Here is a 19,814-nt window from a genome sequence, read left to right on the forward strand (position 1 = left end):
AAAGGGTGTCTTGAACTTGTCTTTTGTCTTTGCAGTACTTTTCTCTTTAACTTGGTTCTCATCTTGAACTGGTTTCCTCATTGAGTTATGGTCTCAGTCATTGTAGTAATAGGGTGACAGGAAAGCAGACGTGAAAGTGAATATGGATAAGAATCAATTTCTTCCAATGCCCATGGATGACAGTTTGAAGGATATATGTATGTGTGTTTATGTGGAGAGAGAGAGACAGCATGTATCTAACCTGGAATGGAGAACTGAAGAATTTCTTGTGAAACAAGGACCAGGGCAGACACTGGCCAAGCAATCTGTTATTTCTATTTCTCTCAGCTCACAAATTGGTTGGGAAAGTGTAGGAAATGGAAATGCCAAAAGACTCAAGGACACCACCATGCACTGCAGGAACACTCAGTGCTGCAGCATCTGCCCTGCTGTCTCACTGGAGGAGGAGAACAGGTTGTTGCTTCATTTCTGAAGACTACTGTAGCCTTTCAGCTCACTGGAAAGAGTGAGGCTGACCAGGAAAAGGAAACTCTGACCTACACCACTGCTGAGGGAGTCTGTAACCAAACTCCTGACTCTTCCTCTATCACTGTAAGTATTGATGAGAACCAGCAACCTGAGGAATGGAGATTGAGTTGGGAAAACAGAACAAAGCTTTTCCCTTGAGAGAGAATTACTGTGGAAATAGAAAAAAGTGTCAAATAAACCTGTACCTAGTATATTAATTTAGATTAAAGAGGCTGCTCTGTTAATTAAAATAAAAAACAGGATAAGTACCTTTGAAGAATATAAAACTTTTTTTTCTAATGAAGAATGATATATTATGTGCACAACACAGTATTGTTAACTACAGTCATGTGTCACATAACATTTCAGTCAACCATGAACCAAATATACGACAGTGGCCCCACAAGATTAGTACCATAAAGCCTAGGTGTGTAATAGGCTACCATCTAGGTTTGTGTAAGTACACTGTATGATGCTCACAAAATGATAAAATCACCCAATGATGCCTTTTTGGAATGTATCCCTGTCCTTAAGAGATGGATGACTGTATAGGCAGAACGTCGTACAGTAGATCTATAGGACTTATTTATCTTGCATAACTGATACTTTATATCTGCTGAACAGCAACTCCATAAAATTGTTAACAGGTTAGATCTCATGTTAAGTGTCCTTATCACAATTAAAATAAGACACTTTGATCAATAGCAGACTATTAAATAGCAAAGTCAAAAAGAATGCTTAGAGGAAAAAAAAACTAGAATTGTGTACAGATAACTGTCTGTAAGTTGAAACAGAGATATTTGAAGATTTTAAAAAAGAAATATTTGTTATGCAAAAATATGAAATTAAGAAATGATCTGTGATTCTTTAATCAAGTTAGTCTGTTTCAAAGCTAAGCAAGGGCACTAATATTTAAAGTACATTAATATTCATTCTTAACATTAACTATTTCAAATCACAGAAGAAATTAATCAACACTAATTTGGATCAGTGTTTATGTGCTAGGAAATGAGGAGGTGACTATAAACATTCTATTATTTAATTCCCACAATTTCACTATCAAGTAAGTCTTAGTATATTTATTTCTGATGACAACCTGAATCCAATTAAATTTAACTTAATAAGGGCCAGTAAGTAGCAACATCACTATGATAATGAAATTCGATCTGATTTCAAAGTCCAGACTATTAACTGTCCACAGTGTTCACCCTCTACATCATGTCACCTGTAGGAGCACCCTGGTCATGAAGTAGTTCAACTTGGATTTGGCCATTACCATGACCTGCTCCTGCTTCATCAATCGCTACACGGATTGAGCTTATCAACCTCTATTTCCTCACTCCCCAGATTTTCCGATGATTCTCTCAGCTCTTGCAGATCAGTGTCCCCTGGGTTCTGCCTCCTGCCCCACATTGTTGGGAATCTGGCTCCAACTTTTCTTTGGGGGGTATACTGCAGAGAAGGTATCTGTGTTGGAGAAATCCAGGCCTAGTTCTAATCCTGCCCTCTCCACTCACTAGCTGTGGGACCTTGGGGTATATCTCATAGTTTATATATTCTTTCACTACCTGATAGGAATTCCTTCTTCATATGACATTTTTGAAGATTAACTGTGATAATGATATCCTATGTATATATATTTATATGCATAATTATTTATGTATACCTGTGTGTGTGTGTGTCTGTAAGTATGAGTGTGTATGTATATTCCATTCCCAGACCAAGTGCTTTCTTTTTCCATTCCCCTGGGACAAGTTATTACCCTTCTACATCTTGATATGGTCTCTGCGTAGCTGGCTGCCCTAGTTTATAATGCATATGCTCTACGAAAATTTGTACTTTTGTTATCCTGGATAAGTCTGTTCTTCATCCTGAATTTGAAACTAGTTAAAAAAGAAAAATCAATAAAATTTAATAAGATTTTATATATGGCGTGTAGACAAGTGTTTTACCACAAGGAAGAGGTCTGAACACCAAAAGCCCGTCCTTTTAAAGTAGGTGTCACTACATATGTCTCCCTTTGCTGGACACATTTTTTGGAAACTCTTACTTTAGCAATTTTCTGACCTATTCCCAATACAGGGCCTTAAAAAGAGACCCATGCTCAGCATAAAACGTTCCATAGAAGAAAACGGGAACTGGAGTGGTCTTGACACCAGAGGCCGGGAACCTGAGAAATGAGACTTTAGTGGTATCAATTATTGTTCCTCTGAAGGGCACAAATCTGCTGCACAGGACATTGACACAGCTTATACTTTTCACTAATCATGAGAGAAAATATTTATTATATTGTGCAGGACACTTAAATAGCTCTTCTACATGACTGACACAGTTTTACACAAGGATCTGAGAGTTAATTATAGTTTTAAATACCATTATTATTTTATGAAAAAGAAACACTGGATTTATTAATCATTATACATCTTGTAAAAGAAGAGACAGGATTGGAACTCAGACACTGTATACCTAAAATTTTCACTCTGGGTACATGTATGGCTTCTATTTTCCTTTCCTTGGTCTCTGATGAACTTGGTGTGTCCCAGGCAACAAATGGACATACACTCAGACTCCTTAGTTGTTGGTGGTGGGTAGGTTGTGATTATGGACTATGGTAGATAATGTGGATGGTGGCAGACAGGCTTTGCCATGTCTCTTCAGATCAGTAATGAAGGAAAATGTGGAGATATGGGAGGAGAAACATGTTATATCAATACTGCACTGTCTTTAGGAAGGATTAGATGTCTTTCTTTGAGAATACAAAAACAGGTAAACAGCAAACAAACATCTTTCCTAGTTCAAACCAGACACACTCTACATCCCAAGGATGAATAAAAGTTCTAAAGTAAAGAAGGAAGAGAGCAAGAAAGAGATTATTTTAATGGTGCAGATGAGCTCAGAAATAGAAATGAAACCCAGGATAGGTGGCACAACAAGAAGTGAGTGAGGGAAAAAGAAGGTTCAGGAGTTCGGGGAGCACAGAGTCATGGGAGCTGGACAGTTCCAAGGATTGAAATATGGATGAGAAATCTGAGAAAAGCATTTAGAGGACTTGTACATGCATGACCCATCTACAAGTGACATTGAAAAATGAGACAGTGCCTGCTTCATAGTCTAGAAAAACTCCAACACGATGGGGAAGAGCTGCAATGGAAAGAGTCAAGACCTTAGGATCCGAGATGAAAGAGTCCTGAAAGGCATTGTACTCAGATTTATTCTGTAATCCTTTAACCCAATATCCATTTTGAGGTCTAAGTCTGGAGTAAATTTGTGGATGATTCACTTTTTGGCCAAAAATAAACTCAGAAATCTTATTTATAGTGAAGTTACTTGTTTCACTGTATACCCCCAGTATCTGGGCAATCTTCCTAGACACATCTATTTCCCAGTTATATTTCCCTGAGGAGAAACATTGGCAGCCCAAGATATCAAAAGCAGAAAAATCACATGGTTATAGATTCCTTAATGTAAAAGTGTGCACACCTCTCACTTGTCTCTGATCCGCAGCTATGACAAGACTTGAAAAAGCATTAACTGAATTCAGCACCACGTCAGGAGGAAAAATCGCAGGGTCAGGTGAGGAATATAGAACTGGTGTGTATTGTGACATTGTGAAGAGAAATATTGGGAGCTGACTGGAGGTACTGGTGTTGATGGGTCAGAGATGCGAGGGCACTTAAGAACTGTTGTATGTGTGCAGTTTTGGGGAATAACACAGGAAGCTAAGATTGTGTGACCTATTAGTAATGACATCTTGTGAAAAAGGATCAGAATATGGAGATTTGAAGATCTTGTAATTTCTTCTTGCCTCAGCAGCATTGGACCTCTATCAGCTCTGAAATGACAAAAGTTGCAATGATGTTGTTAGAAGCAAAGGAGTAAAAGCTGATATCTATCTTCTCTCTAGAGAGGGGACAGGGGACAGAAGCCCTGTGAGGCTATAAAGTGGTGAATGAGAGGACAAAGCGGACACCTGCCATTCCCCCTTAGATCTGATCATCTTAAGTCCAGGTTCTCTCTCTTCCTGTTGGATCTACTTCTTTTCTTTTACCCTCATCTAGAAAGAACATCCACTCCCTCATTTTTCCCTAATACTACAAGTATCCCACACCCACACCTTTCTTCTGGCTTTTCTCGCCTTTAAACACTTGCAGCATCCTGCTCAGATCTGGAACTCAGAATATACGCTTCAGTTTCTTGGAAACCATTTTTAGATCTTTCCATGTCCAGGTCTCACTCCTAGAGAAGACAAAAATTGATCGTCCAACACGTCTGGCATCTCCAAGACCACTGTATCCCTCACTTATCACTCCATTGATGCACTTAAATCCTCTTCACTGAAGAGCTTGAAGAGGGGAGAAGGGAGAGCCCTGACACTGCAACGAGACGAAACATGCTCATGTCTACCTTTCCATTTACTCTCTGTGTGATCTTGGAAAGGTTTTGACCTGAAAGAAACTCATGTTCGTCCTTCTAAAATGGAAAAAATTATCCCCACACTTTCTACCTCTTAAAAATAACATAAAATCAGATGAAATAATTCTACCTTTAAACATATTTGATGCCTCTAAAAAAAGTATTTGATGCATGGAGCAGTCACTGCCATCTCAGTGGTTCCACCAGGCGATGGCCAGAGATGTGATGTCCCAGGCAGATGGTCAGTAGAGAGGCTCCAGAACTTGGCTACTGTGGAGTTTAGGTTATCAGTTGTGGGGTTCCTGTTTTGAAAGTCTGAAGGGTCTCCAAAATCTGTTATCCCAGTACAGATGCCCAGAGATTAACATTTTCAGTCACATGCTCTGGGGAAACGTTACAAACATTTGGAAAAGAAGAAGTTATGATGACCAAATTAAAAGTGGTTTGAATTTCATGTGTTTGTGAAGATCTTGATACTGCCAGGTGGATAGTCAACTTTAGGCACAAGAAAAATGTTTTTCCTACAAGATGCTGAAGTGTGTAAGCAAGAAGAGATTAATTATTGGCACCAGGACAAAAGACAATATTCTCAGAATCTTGAGTCTAATTATTGGAAATCCAAAAAAAAAAAACACCTCTAAAGACTTTATTTTTTTTTATTCTCAGGGAGAAAAGTAAATATAAAGGAGCTGTCCTTGTGAAAAGTTTGGGGGCTTGGCAGATAAAGAGGAAAGGATCCTCCCAGCGATAAGAAATGTACCTAAGATGTATGGAAACAAGAGCTGAGGCAGACACTGAGGTTTAGCTACAATGAGTGAAGTCATGGAGTTCTGATACAGCAATTCCTCCTTTCTAATGCTTCTATTGGCCCGAATTCTGTGACCTCCCACCACCCAAATTCCCTACCATTGACAGCTTTCATCTGTGATCAGCAATTTGAAACAACGTAATACCCAAATTTCCCAGCTTTGTGATTTTGTTCTAAATTCTGGTTGATCTCATAACACTCATGGCTACAATTCTATCTTCACACAAAAAGGGACCACACCTCATCTCAGACACATAACTTTTTATGACGTTAATCACATCAGGGGGCTAGACAGAAAACATAAGTCAAATATAGAATTGAGAGATTTACAAAATATAAATGGCTAGTTAAATTTTAATTTTAGATAAATAACAAATTTTTTTAGTATAAGCATGAACTCTGCAATATTTAAGATACGCTTCTACCAATAAATGGTGTGTCATTTACCTGAAATTAAAATTTAAGTACTCATGTCGTATTTTTTGTGGCAACCCTTGAAAGAGTGATAAGCCCTCCTATCTTACAAAGTTTTACCCACCTTCCTCCTCACACCCCTAGCACCCTTTGATATGGTGTGAATAAATAGATGGTATGAATATTAGGGACAAAATGTAGCAATAAGACCCAGACCAACCATCCTTGAGAACTCATGTGATGACGTTAGAAAGATGCTTCAAGTATCTGGAGAGGGGTTATATTTAAAAGGAAGAGTAGGGGGCAGGCCCCGTGGTGTAGAGGTTTAGTCCAGCGTGCTCCACTTTGGCGGCCCAGGTTTGTGGGTTCAGATCCTGGGCGTGGACTTACACCACTCATCAACCATGTTGTGGTGGCGATCCACATACAAAATAGAGGAAGACTGACATAAATGTTAGCTCAGGGCTAATCTGCCTCAAGCAAAAAAAGAAAAGAAGGAAAGCTGGCAACAGATGTCAGCTCAGGGCGAATAGTCCTCCCCAAAAAAAAAAAAAAAAAAAAAAAAAAAAAAGGAAAGTAAGAGCAGAAGTCTACTAATGTTTTAAATACATTCTTGAGAAAACCTCATTAGCTCATCCTGCTTTTATTTATTCTAGACACCAACGAAGGTGAAATCTACTATTTGCAAGACATCATTTCAGGCTCTGGGGAATCAAAGATGCATAATTAATAACAGTCCTCAAGAAGTATATGTTCTTTTGTTGCAGGTATATGCAACGAGCACTTCAGATAAATATTTCTCTGGCCTGCCTCTACTCTATACACCTCCTACATATTACCTATAGGTGATCTCATCAATTTTTAAGTATGAAATAAGCCACAGAAACCACCAACTAAGAAAATCTAAAATGTAACATATTATTTCCCAACTATTTACATGCCATTTTCCAGAATGTTACTAATATCCCCTTGGTCACTGTCTTAGAAACTATGGTATCTTACCCTGAATTCTAATAGTGTAGTAAGCAGTCCAGGTCACATCCTCAACTTATTTTAGCCATCTTCTTTTCCCCAATATAACCATTATTTGTTTTATTCGTTTGAACAGAAATCTACCAATATGCTTGGTTTCAACCTCTACAACCTAACCCATTTTATACCAGAAGACTTGGCACCGGTTGACTCTATATCCTCAGGAAAAGTTTTACTTTCTGTACTAGGCTTTTTTCTTGTTATTGTATATGACAAAACCACAACTAAAATTGACTTAAATTTAAAAGAAAGAAGAAGAAATTGAGGAGGCAGGAAGAACTTTAGTCATAGCTACATTTTTAAGGAAAAATCTTGTCATCAGAATCTGTTCTTTCTTCTCAAAATTTTATTGTTTATCTGTTATGTTGTCTTTCTATTCAGACACTACATGGGATTACCTTGAATGTCTTGGTTTAAATGATGTCCCTGATACATTACCTTACAGAAAAGAGAATTTCTCTTTCCACTCATGGCAGCAAAATTCTAAGAAATATAAATCATCGACCTGAACTGGGTCAATGATTAAATGATTAAAATAATTACTGCATTGTTAGTAAACGTATGGGAATTAGATATAGTGATTTACCTATCATTGAGGGACATATACATCCTGGATGCTGCCAATTTTATCAACCCTAACCAACTACACGGACTGAGGGTGGACGTGGTTCCACAAAGGGTAATTCAAGAGGTTGTTACCAAAAAAAGAGGTATTTGGATTGAAGTTGGACACACAAACAAATGTCTCATGCAGTCTATCCCTTAGCTGACTGCCACCTCCTCATCCTTTTTGCCAAATTATTTTGCAAAAATTGTGAAATATACAATGATTACAATAATATTAAAAATAGATTACTTATATCATATATAAATTATTACTTGAAATCAATTCAAGATCTAAACTTAAGATCTAAAACTGTAAACATGTTAGAAGAGAAAATAGAGAAAAATCTTCATGATGTTAGATTTGGTAATAATTTATTGGATATGGCCCAAAAAGCACAGGCGATAAAAGAAAAATAGATAAATTGGACCTCATCAAAAGTAAAAAGTTTTGTTCATCAAAGGACACTGTGAAGAAAGCAATGAGACAACACACAGAAAAGGAGAAAATATTTGCAAATCATATATCTGATAAGGTATTAATATATAGAATCTACAAAGAACTCCAAGAACTCAACAACAACAAAGAAAACCCATCCAATTAAAAAAATGGGGAAATAACTTGAATAGATATTTCTCCAAAAGGATATACAAATGTCCAATAAACATACGAAAAGATGCTCAGCATTATTGGTCATTAGGGAAATGCAAACCAAAACCACAATGAGATACCACTTCACACTCTTTAGGATGGCAAAGAAATTCATAAAAATTAATAAGTATAGGCAAAGATATGCAGAAACTGAAACCCTTGTACATTGCTGCTATGAACATAAAATGATGCAGTCATATGGAAAACAATTTGATGGTTCCTTAAAAACCTAAACAGTTAAAATTATGATCCAGCAATTTCACTCTGAGGTGTATACACAAAAGAATTGAAAGCAGGCACTCAAACAGGTACTTTTCTGCCAACGTTCATTGCAGTATTATCTACAATAGCCAAAAGGTGGAGACAACCCACGTCCATCAACAGATGAATAGATAAATAAAACGTAGTATACACACACAATGGAATATTATTCAGCCATAAAAAAGAATGAAGTTCCGATACCTGCTATAACACGGATGAAGCTTAAAAATATTATGCTAAATGAAATAGGCCAGACACAAAAGGATCAATATTGTGTGATTTCACTTATAGAGGTACCTAGAATAGGCAAATTTATATAGGCAGAAAGTAGATTAGCGGTTATTAGGAACGGGGGTCAAGGAGAATGGGGAATGAAGAGTTATTGCTTAAGGGTTAGAATTTCTGTTTGGGTTGATGAAAACTTTTAGAAATAAATAGTGGTGAGTTTTGCACAATATTGTAAATGTAATTAATACCCCTGAAGTATACACTTTAAAATAGTTAAAGTACTAAATTTTATGTTACATGTTTTATCACAATTGTTTTAAAATTTTAACAATGTAATATACCAAACACAATTGAATTTTAAACTTGAATGAATTGTAACGTATATGAATAAAGTTGCTAAAAGAAATGGATGAGAAGGCTTTTCTAGGGTAGAAGATCTAAACTCTCATCTACTATTCAGACCTACTTTCAAGACCAGTATTTCTGTCATTTTCATCCTTATCAGTCTAAAGGTAGCTCCTCATGATCTAGCAACCAACGTATATATGATACAATGATCCATTCCAAACATTGCCAAAAAATAGTCCAGATAACAGAGTCACCTGAAGTCCTGGTTGGCAGAGTTGTGGAGGGTAAAGGCCACAAGCCTGTCACACATTATAACAATTTGAAGAAGAATAGCCAAAACTAAAAAAGTTTCTTCATTGGGCCGCATGGCTTCTCCAGATCTATTCCTGTCAGTAGTGGTACATGGACTCATCCAAGATGAAAATTAAAGAGAATGTCAATTATGTGACTATACCTTTCCAACAGGTACAGTCTCCCAGGATGCATATTAAAGTCTGTATATTGCCTCAGGAATGGAACAATCATAGGCATCATTTGCCATGATTCTGATTTATCTATCCCAACTATTCCTTAAAATATTGTGTGATGTAGCTTTTTTTTTCTTTTTGGCGAAAATGATTGGCCCTGAACTAACACCTGTTGCCAATCCTCCTATTTTTGCCTCAGAAAGATTGGCCCTGAGCTAACATCTGTGCCAATCTTCCTCTATTATGAATGTGGATCGCTGCCACAGCATGGCTTGATGAGTGGTGTAAGTCCACACCTGGGATCTGAACCTGCAATCTCTGGGCCACCAAAGCAGAGCATGCCGAACTTAACTACCATGCCACGGGGCTGGCCCCTGATTTAGTTTTTCTATGGCCCCTTATACGAGCTAGTACCAAAAACTAGAGATCCCTTCCAGTCCTACAGATTTGTATCCAAGAGTTTAGTTTATTTGTTAACATGTGAACATTGTCCTAGAGTTAGTTCAAAACAGATTATTGGCCCCTTTCCCTAATCTGCATTCCAATGAATAGATATTCGTAGTGATATTCTTGAGCCCTTTCTCAGTTAGGAAATTTATACCTGACCTTTCTCTGACTGCTGTCTCAGTCTCTGGCTCTTCGTTAGTCCCAATCATAACTCATGCTGTGCTTTCATCTTCTGTGAATTGCTGGCACTAACTTTAACTTGGAATAGAAAAGCTGAACTTTGTTGCAAAAAGAATGAGGCTCTCTTAGAACTTTAACTGGAATTTCTCAGTCGTATAGGTCATTACTAAAGGCTAAACAAAATAGCCACATACAAATCAACAATCCCACTATACAATGAGAGATTGTGTAAGAGCCGCCTCACTTCCATCTTCCTTTTGCAGCCTAACAGACACAGGGAATCATTTACAAATTACTCAGCATTGTGTTCATTTCAAATGACCAAATACAAAATCAAGTAGGCTTGATTAGAAAAAGATGGAAGTAGATTGTGCCAAAACAAATAAATGAAAGATCCAGTAATCTATCTGGCGCCAGGAATAACTGGTCTGATGAACTCAAATGATCACATCAGTGTGCTATTTCTGGGCTTATACTTTTTCTGAGTTAGTTCACTCCCAGGTTTTACTTGGTTATCCTTGGACAACTGAGTATTACTTCTGACTGTCTAGTTTTGAATAGGAATAATATCACATTCATAAACATGAAATAGAGAAAGATGAACAATAGAAAATAGAATTTAATAGATCAGATAAGAAAAAACTAAACAAAAAGGAAAATGTGAGAGAAATATAATAAATTAAATTGTCCAGATCTGAAAGTAAGTAAAACTGGATTTATTTACAGATGACATGATCTATTATGTAGAAAATCTCAAGGAATACGCACACACACACACACACACACACACACACTACTAAAACTAGCAAAAGAGTTTAGGAATATTGTGAGATACAAGATCAATATAAAAATCTATTGTACTTTTGATTACTAGTAATGAAAAATATAGTAAGAAAGAAACACTTTTGTTTATAATAGAATCAAAAACAATTGACTCAAAAATTGAAGAAAATAGGTAAAAGACTTTTGGGTTAGAAACTACAAATCCTGCCGATGGAGTTTAAAGAAAACCTAAACAAATGGAGAGATTTTACATTGTTATGATGGCAATACTCCTCAAACTGTTCTTTAAATTCCATCTAATGGTTATCAAAATTCCAGCAGGCTTTTTAATAAAACTTAACAAGATATGTCAAAACTGTCATGGAAAATTCAAAGGACCCAGCCAGGAGTTTCTCAACTTTGGCGCTACTGGTATCCTGGCCAAGGTAATCTTTGTCGTGGAGTCTGCCCTATGCATTGTGGGAGAATTAGCAGCATCTCTGGCCTCTGCCCACTAGAGGGCAGTAGCCCTCTCCAAATGTGCCCTGGCTCGAGGATGGTTCAATTGTCCCCGTAGAGAACGACTGGCTTAGAATTGAATTGTTTTGAAATATAGAATTGTTTCTATTTTTTTTCCAAACAATTTTGAAACAGAAGAACAAAGTTTGAAGCCTTACCCTACCCAATTTCAAAATTTTCTATGAAGCCACAGTAATCAAAAGCTCAGAGTATCAGCGCAAAAATAGACATATAGATCCATGTAACAGATTGATAATCCAGAAATAAATCCTTACATTTAGAGAAAATTGATTTTTGAAAAGGTGCCAACGTAATTCACTGGAGGAAGGGAGAGTCTTTTCAGCAAACGTTGAACTGAATTTTTTAGTTGTTTGACAACTCAACATATTTACTAAAATTCCTGTAATAGTGCACTTAGCATGGGTGGATTTTATAATATATAAATTATACCTCAAGAAATATGTATTTTTTTTTAAGGCAAAGGTAAAAATCCAGCAGATGAAAATTGATTACCCTAGTATTGGCACAAAAGTTAAGTAAAGTAATTCTTGTTCAGCTGGTAAAGGAAAATGGCAAGAAGTCAAGTAGACAAAATTTGAAATTTCCTGAATTTCCTAACATAGTTCATAGCTTAAGATAACAGTAACACTGCCAATGCCACAGAAATAAACTTTAGCATTCACGCTAGGTACAATTCATCTATCAAGTCTCCATAGGTTTGCCCCCACATCCTTCCCTAGCCAACACAAACACACAAACATACACACACACTCATACACAGAAGCACTCACACATAATCATACATGCACATCCCTCACTCAGATATGACAGAGTCTAGTCGTACATTTGTCACTCCTCAATAACAACAACAAAAATCAAACATAAACAAAGATTTTGTGTAGTTTGCTAGTAACTAAGCTTAGTGAGGAGAGGCCTTAAATGCTAGCTAATGGGAGCCTATAAGGAATATTCTCTCCAAATTTTTGCACTGCCTTTTATAAATTAATAATAATGGGAATTTCCCTTGCCATTTGTACATTGAATTATTCCTATGACCCTTGAAATGAATGACACAGAAGGGGCACTGAAGGGCCAAAAGACCTTTTAATGTCACCAGGAGGAAGAAAGCACAGGAACACAGAAGGGAAGAAAACTTAGTCTCTGTTATTTCTCTGAATCTCATATGTAGCAGCTCCATCAAGTCTTACCTGCTGTGTCTATTGATGAGCCCCACATCTGATGCTCCAGATCTGAGACGAGCTTTCTGACTCTGCTGGAACAGCTGGTCTTTAGCCGACACCAAGTTCTCCAGCACATTCACCTTGTCTTCCTCCAGCTTTTGCAGCTCCTTCTGTTCCAAACTGTGCAGGATGCTCTCATTTCATTAACCCTTTCAGAATCTTCTGTCTCTCAGTCTGCATATAATTCTTTGGGGATGAAAAGAGAAAGAGGCTGTTAGTCTGTCTGGACGAGGGCCTACTTTGTGTGGGTGTGGGAGCCGAGACAAGAACTATTTTTCTCACAGTGTTCTCAAAGTGACAGGAGCTAAAGACAGTAAGAAATTCCTGGGAAAGCCATTTTTCCTGCTCTTTCCCTTGGAGCTCTTCCCAAAGCAATATATTCAAGTCTACTCTATCAAGGCCCACCCTGAGACAAAATGTCGTAGCTGGAGGAGGCTTGAATTGCAGACCCCTGTCCTGGATAATCATGCTACACTGTATATTAAGGCCCTCTACCCGTACTTCCTAAACAGGGAATCCTGGGCCTTTCTCTACATGGTTCTGGAGGTACCAGAGCCTCAAACTTGAGGATGAAAATGGGATATGGGATTCACGAGTCATTTTTACACTGCTTCCCTCTATACTTTGACCTCCAAATATTCAAATTCACTTGTGATATGTCTGTTCTCTAGCCCTCAACCTCCAACAAAGAAGGAATGAAGTGAGGACTAATCAAATGTCTTCCACACTCATTAATTCTGAAGTAACAAAGAAAAAGGGGCCTTTATGTGATTGAACCATGAGGCTGGCCAGTTTCCTCTCTCAAACTCCCTCAGAGGGGCAGGCCCAGTGGCGTAGTGGTTAAGTTCTCGTGCTCCGCTCCGCGGCCTGGGGTTCACGGGTTCAGATCCAGGGTGTGGACAGACGCACCGCTTGTCAAGTCATGCTGTTGGCGGTGTCCCATATAAAGTAGAGGAAGATGGTCACGGATGTTAGCCCAGGGCCAATCTTCCTCACAAAACAAACAAACAAACTCCCACAGGAAAATATGTTCCTGCCTTCCAGGTAACTCTCTCTTCTCTGATGTCAGCTTCCAGCTCCACAGCTTCCTGCTGCTCCTTCCTCAGCTTCTTCAGAGCTTCCTGGAGCTTCTCCTGTGAGAAAGGAACCATCAGACTCAAGCTATGAGCTTTCTCAGGACCTGCATAAATGGGGTAGAAATCAGGCTCATCTCAGAGGAGACTAAAGTTTACAGAAAGGAAACTGGCAAGTAGAATTTAGGATGTAGACAAAAATCTGGAGGGGTGAATGTTTTCTTTAACCCTGGGAGATGCAAGTTACAATCCCTTCCTCAAGAATAGCCTGTATCTCTCTTTCCCTAGTAGAAGAACTGATCCTGGAACAAGGAAAGTCCTTTCCTCCCATTGACACTTTTCTCACATCCAACCAACCATGTTCCCAAAAATCCCTTCTGCTCAGAGGGGAAATCAGAACTTATCTTGGGAAGCAATTATCCGCTCATCCAGCTTCTCTTTGCTAAGAGTTTGTAGTCTTGGCTTATTCTGAAGCAAATGAATGAATGTACAGAAATGCCCTTCAAGCCTCAGAGCTGAGAAAGGGTATGGAAAGATCACAGGGCTCAGTTCTATCATGACAATGGTAATAAAGCAGGATAAAAAAGTGAAGATTCCAGTTTAGATACTATTCTGTCTTATCTTCCTCCAAACTGGGGCCTACCTGAATTCCCTTGACCTCCTCCTCCATGCAGAATATTTCATGACCCTGGTGCTCCACAGAGAGCACACAAAGCCTGGAAATGGCCTTCTCATTGTCCCTACAGAACATATGGAGTTTTTCTCCATGGTGCTCACAGAGATCTCTCTTCTACCGCTTGTGTGGACTCGTGTTGACCTCTCTGACTCTCTCCACTATGGTGGTCAGGTGTCAATTAAGCCGGAGTGTCCCAGGCTGGTGTCTGCTCTGGCACATAGGACAGCTGCATTCACCTCCTGGGCAGATCACTGACTCCTTGTTCTTTGCAATGATGCAGGCTTGGCAGGAGCGACAGCCACAGTCCACGCTCAGGGGTTCTGTTAGGAACTCCAGGCACATGGAGCAGGTCACCTCCTTCTGTGGATTTACCTGTACTGACAAATCTGTTGCAATGTTCCCCTTGCTTCTTCCTGTCTTGACTCCTGAGGCTCTTCTTGCTCACAATGTCCTGCAGGGCTGGGAATGTTGAAGGAGGAAGGATAAGAAAAGCAGGATTAGAAAGGACATTGATTGAACAAAGATTTAGAACAGGATCAAACATTAATATTCAACAAAGAAAGGAAAAGAGAGAGACAAAAGGAGTAGGTCAGTGACAGAATGAAAAGGGCTCTTTGTCATAATTTCAAATACTTTACTCTTAGTTTATGTTGAATGACAAATTTTACCCCATCTGGGCCATGATTCCTAATTTCTCTTCTCCTACTACAGAGAATGACAAATCGAGGCCCTTCCTACCAAGAACCAAGATACTCAGAGGATCACAGACATGACAGAGACCTGAAGAACATCCATTACAATGAGGTATCTGTCGGTCATGGGAGAGAAGTCTCAATAAATAAGGGAGATCTTATAGTGGAGAGGTAAAGTCTATCCTGTTTCAAACACACTGAGTGCTATTGCACATTGAATCCTGTTCCCCAAAAAGATGTTGAAGTCCTAACTGCAAGTGTGCGTATGTAACTTTGTTTGGAAATCGTGTCTTTGCAGATGATTAAGGTAAAATGAAGTCATTAGGGTGGGCATAAATTCAACATGACTGTGTCTGTATAAAGATGGGAGATTTGGACACAGACAGACATGCACACATGTGCAACACATCATTTGTCCCCCTTTTCTTCCCCAGCCCAAAACATATGCTGCATGTTAGATACACTAAACCCTGGGCCTTTGCACTTGCTATTCTGTCTGCATGGAATGATCCTACTCCTGATATGTGCACTACTCACTTTTTAAAAACAGTTTTATTGAGTTATATTTATATCAAATGCATTTGTTTGAACAATATAACACAAAAATTTCTAGTCAATTTATGACACTGTATAACTATCATCACAATCCCATTTTAGAACATTTCTGTGACTTGAAAACAAACCTAATTTCATTACCAGTCACAACCATTCTGAACCTGAGCCTCAGGCAACCACTAATGTCCTTTGCATTTACGTAGATTTGCATTTTCACATCAATTCATAAAAAGGAATCGTAATATATGGTCTTTGAGTTTGAATTGTTTGACTTGGCATATAGCTGTTGAGGTGCATCTATTCTGCCTTTCTTTCCCAGGCCAAAAACACATCCTCAATGTTAAAAGCACAAAACCCACTGCTGTATCAGGGATTTTGAACTTGCTTGTCTATCTGCATGGAAGGATTCTCCCCCTGATATCAGCATAGATCTCTCTTACATTTCATTCATTCTCCTCTTACATGTCCTCTTATCAGAAGGACCTGCTCTAACTTACCTTAATACAGTAATGTAAGTACTATAGTTAGTACTATTCTAACTTACTACAGAATATATAAGATCTTTGCTTAAATGTCTATCTCTTCTTCCTAAAAAGTAATCCTTGCATAGATCAGGCATGGTTTTGTTCACTGTGTATCCTCAGTGGAACAGCTCATCACACACAAGAACACAGTGTTTGACGAATATGTCAAGCTAGAACCTTCTCATGTCTCTATAGACTACTAGACTTTTCTCATCAGCTTCTCATTTTTTCTTTCCATCAATTAGCAGTTCTCCAATGGATGAGAAATGTTTGCATCCTAACACATCTGTCCCACACAGAGCCTTCCCCTGCCCTCAAACTCATTCCCAAGAGATACCTATGGAAACTGCAAGAAACATAATAGGGAGGTAATTTTGTGACTAACAATTTTATAACAGTTGCAATTTAGAAATCAGTTTGACCTATGTATTTCTCATACAAAAATCCTTGACAGATAAGACTATTTCCTTATTCAGATGTGTAAATAAAATCAAGTGACTTACAGATCATTCTATATACAGAGATCATTCTATTATAATAGGTAGAGTTGGGGTGAACATACCATCCTCAGGATCCTCCTTCAGAGTTCTCTCCATTACTGCATAGATTTTAACAAAGACAAACTGACGTAACGTTTGCAAGTCCTAGATTGATACCCAATGCTAAGGGGGTGTAGAAATGCAGAGATCAAGACCAACTGGGTGGTTCTGGGGAGTCTTATATTTGTATATGGTGGAATTTTGTCTTAGCCTGGACATAAGGCAAGGTTGTTGATAGGCACCTAAAAATGTATGTTTTTAGAGGGGAAAGAACAGGTTCAGATACTCAGAGGATCACACACATGACAGAGACCTGAAGAACATCCATTACAATGAGGTATCTGTCGGTCATGGGAGAGAAGTCTCAATAAATTAGGGAGATCTTATAGTGGAGAGGTAAAGTCTATCCTGTTTCAAACACACTGAGTGCTATTGCACATTGAATCCTGTTCCCCAAAAAGATGTTGAAGTCCTAACTGCAAATGTGCGTATGTAACTTTGTTTGGAAATCGTGTCTTTGCAGATGATTAAGGTAAAATGAAGTCATTAGGGTGGGCATAAATTCAACATGACTGTGTCTGTATAAAGACGGGAGATTTGGACACAGACAGACATGCACACATGGAGAATCCCTGCAAAGAACAACTAGAGATCAGGGTGATGTATCTACAAATCAAGGAACACCAAAGATTTCTAGCAAACTACCACAAGCTAACAGAGAGACATGAAACAGGTCCTTCCCACACAACCCTCAGAAGGAACCAACCCTGCCAACACCATTGATTTTGTATTTCTAATCTCCAGAATCATGAAAAAATACATTTTATTTAAGCAACCATTTGTGGTACATTTTTTTATTTCAGCCCTAGAAAATAATACAAGTGCTTATTTTTCCTTTTATTCATTCATTCTGTATTCTATCATTGAAGAAGCGTTACACCATTGAAATTCTCCTCATCTAAGACAGACAGACACAGAGGCAAAATATATGCTCCACTTTGAAAAAAGTACAATGTAGGAGTTTTTACAGTAAGGTAAGGACCAACTGGGTCCTAAGTTTCCTTATCTCACTCTATCCTGATGATCTGCACAAGGCTCTCTGAATCTGTACAGGTTAGACAAGAAAATGAAAGGGTCTCCACAATGCAGAGAAAAAGTCCTATAAGAAGTTTATACAACATCCTCGAAATTTCCCCTGTCCCCTGGTTCAGGAACTGCCAATGGGAAGGTGGACCTGTTCTTGGTGTCCAGAGACCTGAGGAAACTCAGAAACATTACAACTCCTCCCCATTTCTCTCTGCTCAGAGCTCCCTCTTCAACCACCCCTTAGAGTTCAGGGTCTAACTACCCCATATTAATGACCCTCTCCCCAAACACTCTATCTCCTAGGTCAGTGAGTTTAAAGGAGGCATTTGGTAACAGAGGCCATCTTCATAAAAGTACCCCTAGTCTCATCCCTTTTTCTCACAGTCAGTTCATCAGAAAATCCTATAGCATTCTCTTCAAATTAGGTCCATCCAAGAAAGTCTTTTACCCAGATTGCAAGAATAGCTTCCCCATTGATCTCCTGATACTGTCATTGGTCTCACACAGTCTGCTCTCATCACTGTTCACATCAAAAGCCAGAAAGATTTTAAAAGTATACATCAATCTTGTCACTCATCTGCTCAAATGCATGTCATTCAGTGTGAGTCCATCTTTATTATGGTCTAGTTAGGAACACATTACACATCCCCTGCTATGGCCTCATCCCTCTCAGCCCACCTTCTACTCCTCCCTAACCCACCCTGCATGCCTTTATGTTCCTTAATAGCTCTGGACAAAAATCTGTCTTAAACCCATAATTTCCTTGAAGTCTCTGGTCAAAATCGCTTCCCACACTGAGACATAACATGAAATCTATTTAAAATTGCAAAGCCCTTTTGCAGGGCACATAGATCTTTTGCCCCATTACAGGCCTTTTGGTTTACTATTATTAATGTTTCTTTGTTGTACTTTTGTGCCATAGTGAGTTTCATCTTTTTGCATACTACATTACTCTTTTACTCTTTGTTTACTTTCCCCCAACCGCTATAATCTTTTGTAGGTACTTATTATTTAACGTAAGTTCAGTAGATGTTAACACAATTTTTTTTTTTTACCACAGCAGTATGCTTTTGTTTTTGTGAATTTAATTAAAAATATTAAAAGTGTTTTAAACTAATTTCCTCCTGTTTATTGGACCCTGTACTAGCCACTGAGTAGGAAATTAACATATACATTCTATGGACCTTGTCCAGGTGTTCCTAAGATAATGAAGAACATGCTCTAAAGCAATACCTCTCACCAGAAGTTGATGGGGCCCTACTAAAAGTAAGAGTAAACCTTGACATTCAGCAGAAAACAAATTCCCTGTGCCTGGAACTCCAGAGAGACAAATGACCAGACCGTAACGGCAGACGTGGGAATCATCTGATCGTCCAGCTTGTCTTATCAGGCTGCCCAAAGGGCTAGTAATTTATAAGAAATATTATGAATAGCTTCCTAGAACTTACCAGGACTAGTAGAAAAGATGATCTTCAAGAGGTTCTTATCCTGGCAGAGCCCTTAAGATCCCTTTCCCTCCATCATGAATCCAGATAAGGGATCTCATCTCTGCTGCCTCTCACCAGAAGTTTGGGCTTTTATGAAGAGAGAAAACAGGGTTCCATCTCACATCTTCTCTGGAGGAGAGAAGGAAGGAGTTTTCTGCCTCTGAAATAAGACTATTCTGGCTCACCTTGGCAGAGTAGAAAGTCAAAACTAAAAAATAGGAAGAAACTGATGGTAAAAGCCTGGGGAAATAATGATTCCTTGAAGAAACAAACAAAGATCTTTACTTTTTTAAACCTCTC

The 19,814-nt window shown here is 38.5% G+C and overlaps 1 pseudogene across 1 annotated transcript; it reads right to left on the reverse strand.

Moving 5' to 3' along the window:
- Window positions 1-2,814: 2,814 nt before the first annotated feature.
- On the reverse strand, window positions 2,815-14,044 carry LOC147916588 (E3 ubiquitin-protein ligase TRIM22 pseudogene; annotated as a pseudogene). The gene is made up of 2 exons (XR_015552678.1): window positions 12,850-14,044; window positions 2,815-4,339 (listed from the first exon to the last, which is right to left on the reverse strand). The product of XR_015552678.1 is annotated as an E3 ubiquitin-protein ligase TRIM22 pseudogene (transcript).
- Between the last annotated feature and the right edge of the window lie 5,770 nt (window positions 14,045-19,814).

This window comes from Ceratotherium simum, chromosome 7 (genome assembly GCF_057802395.1).
Source record: "Ceratotherium simum simum isolate JZ-2026a chromosome 7, ASM5780239v1, whole genome shotgun sequence".
NCBI classification, from domain to species: Eukaryota; Metazoa; Chordata; class Mammalia; order Perissodactyla; family Rhinocerotidae; genus Ceratotherium; species Ceratotherium simum.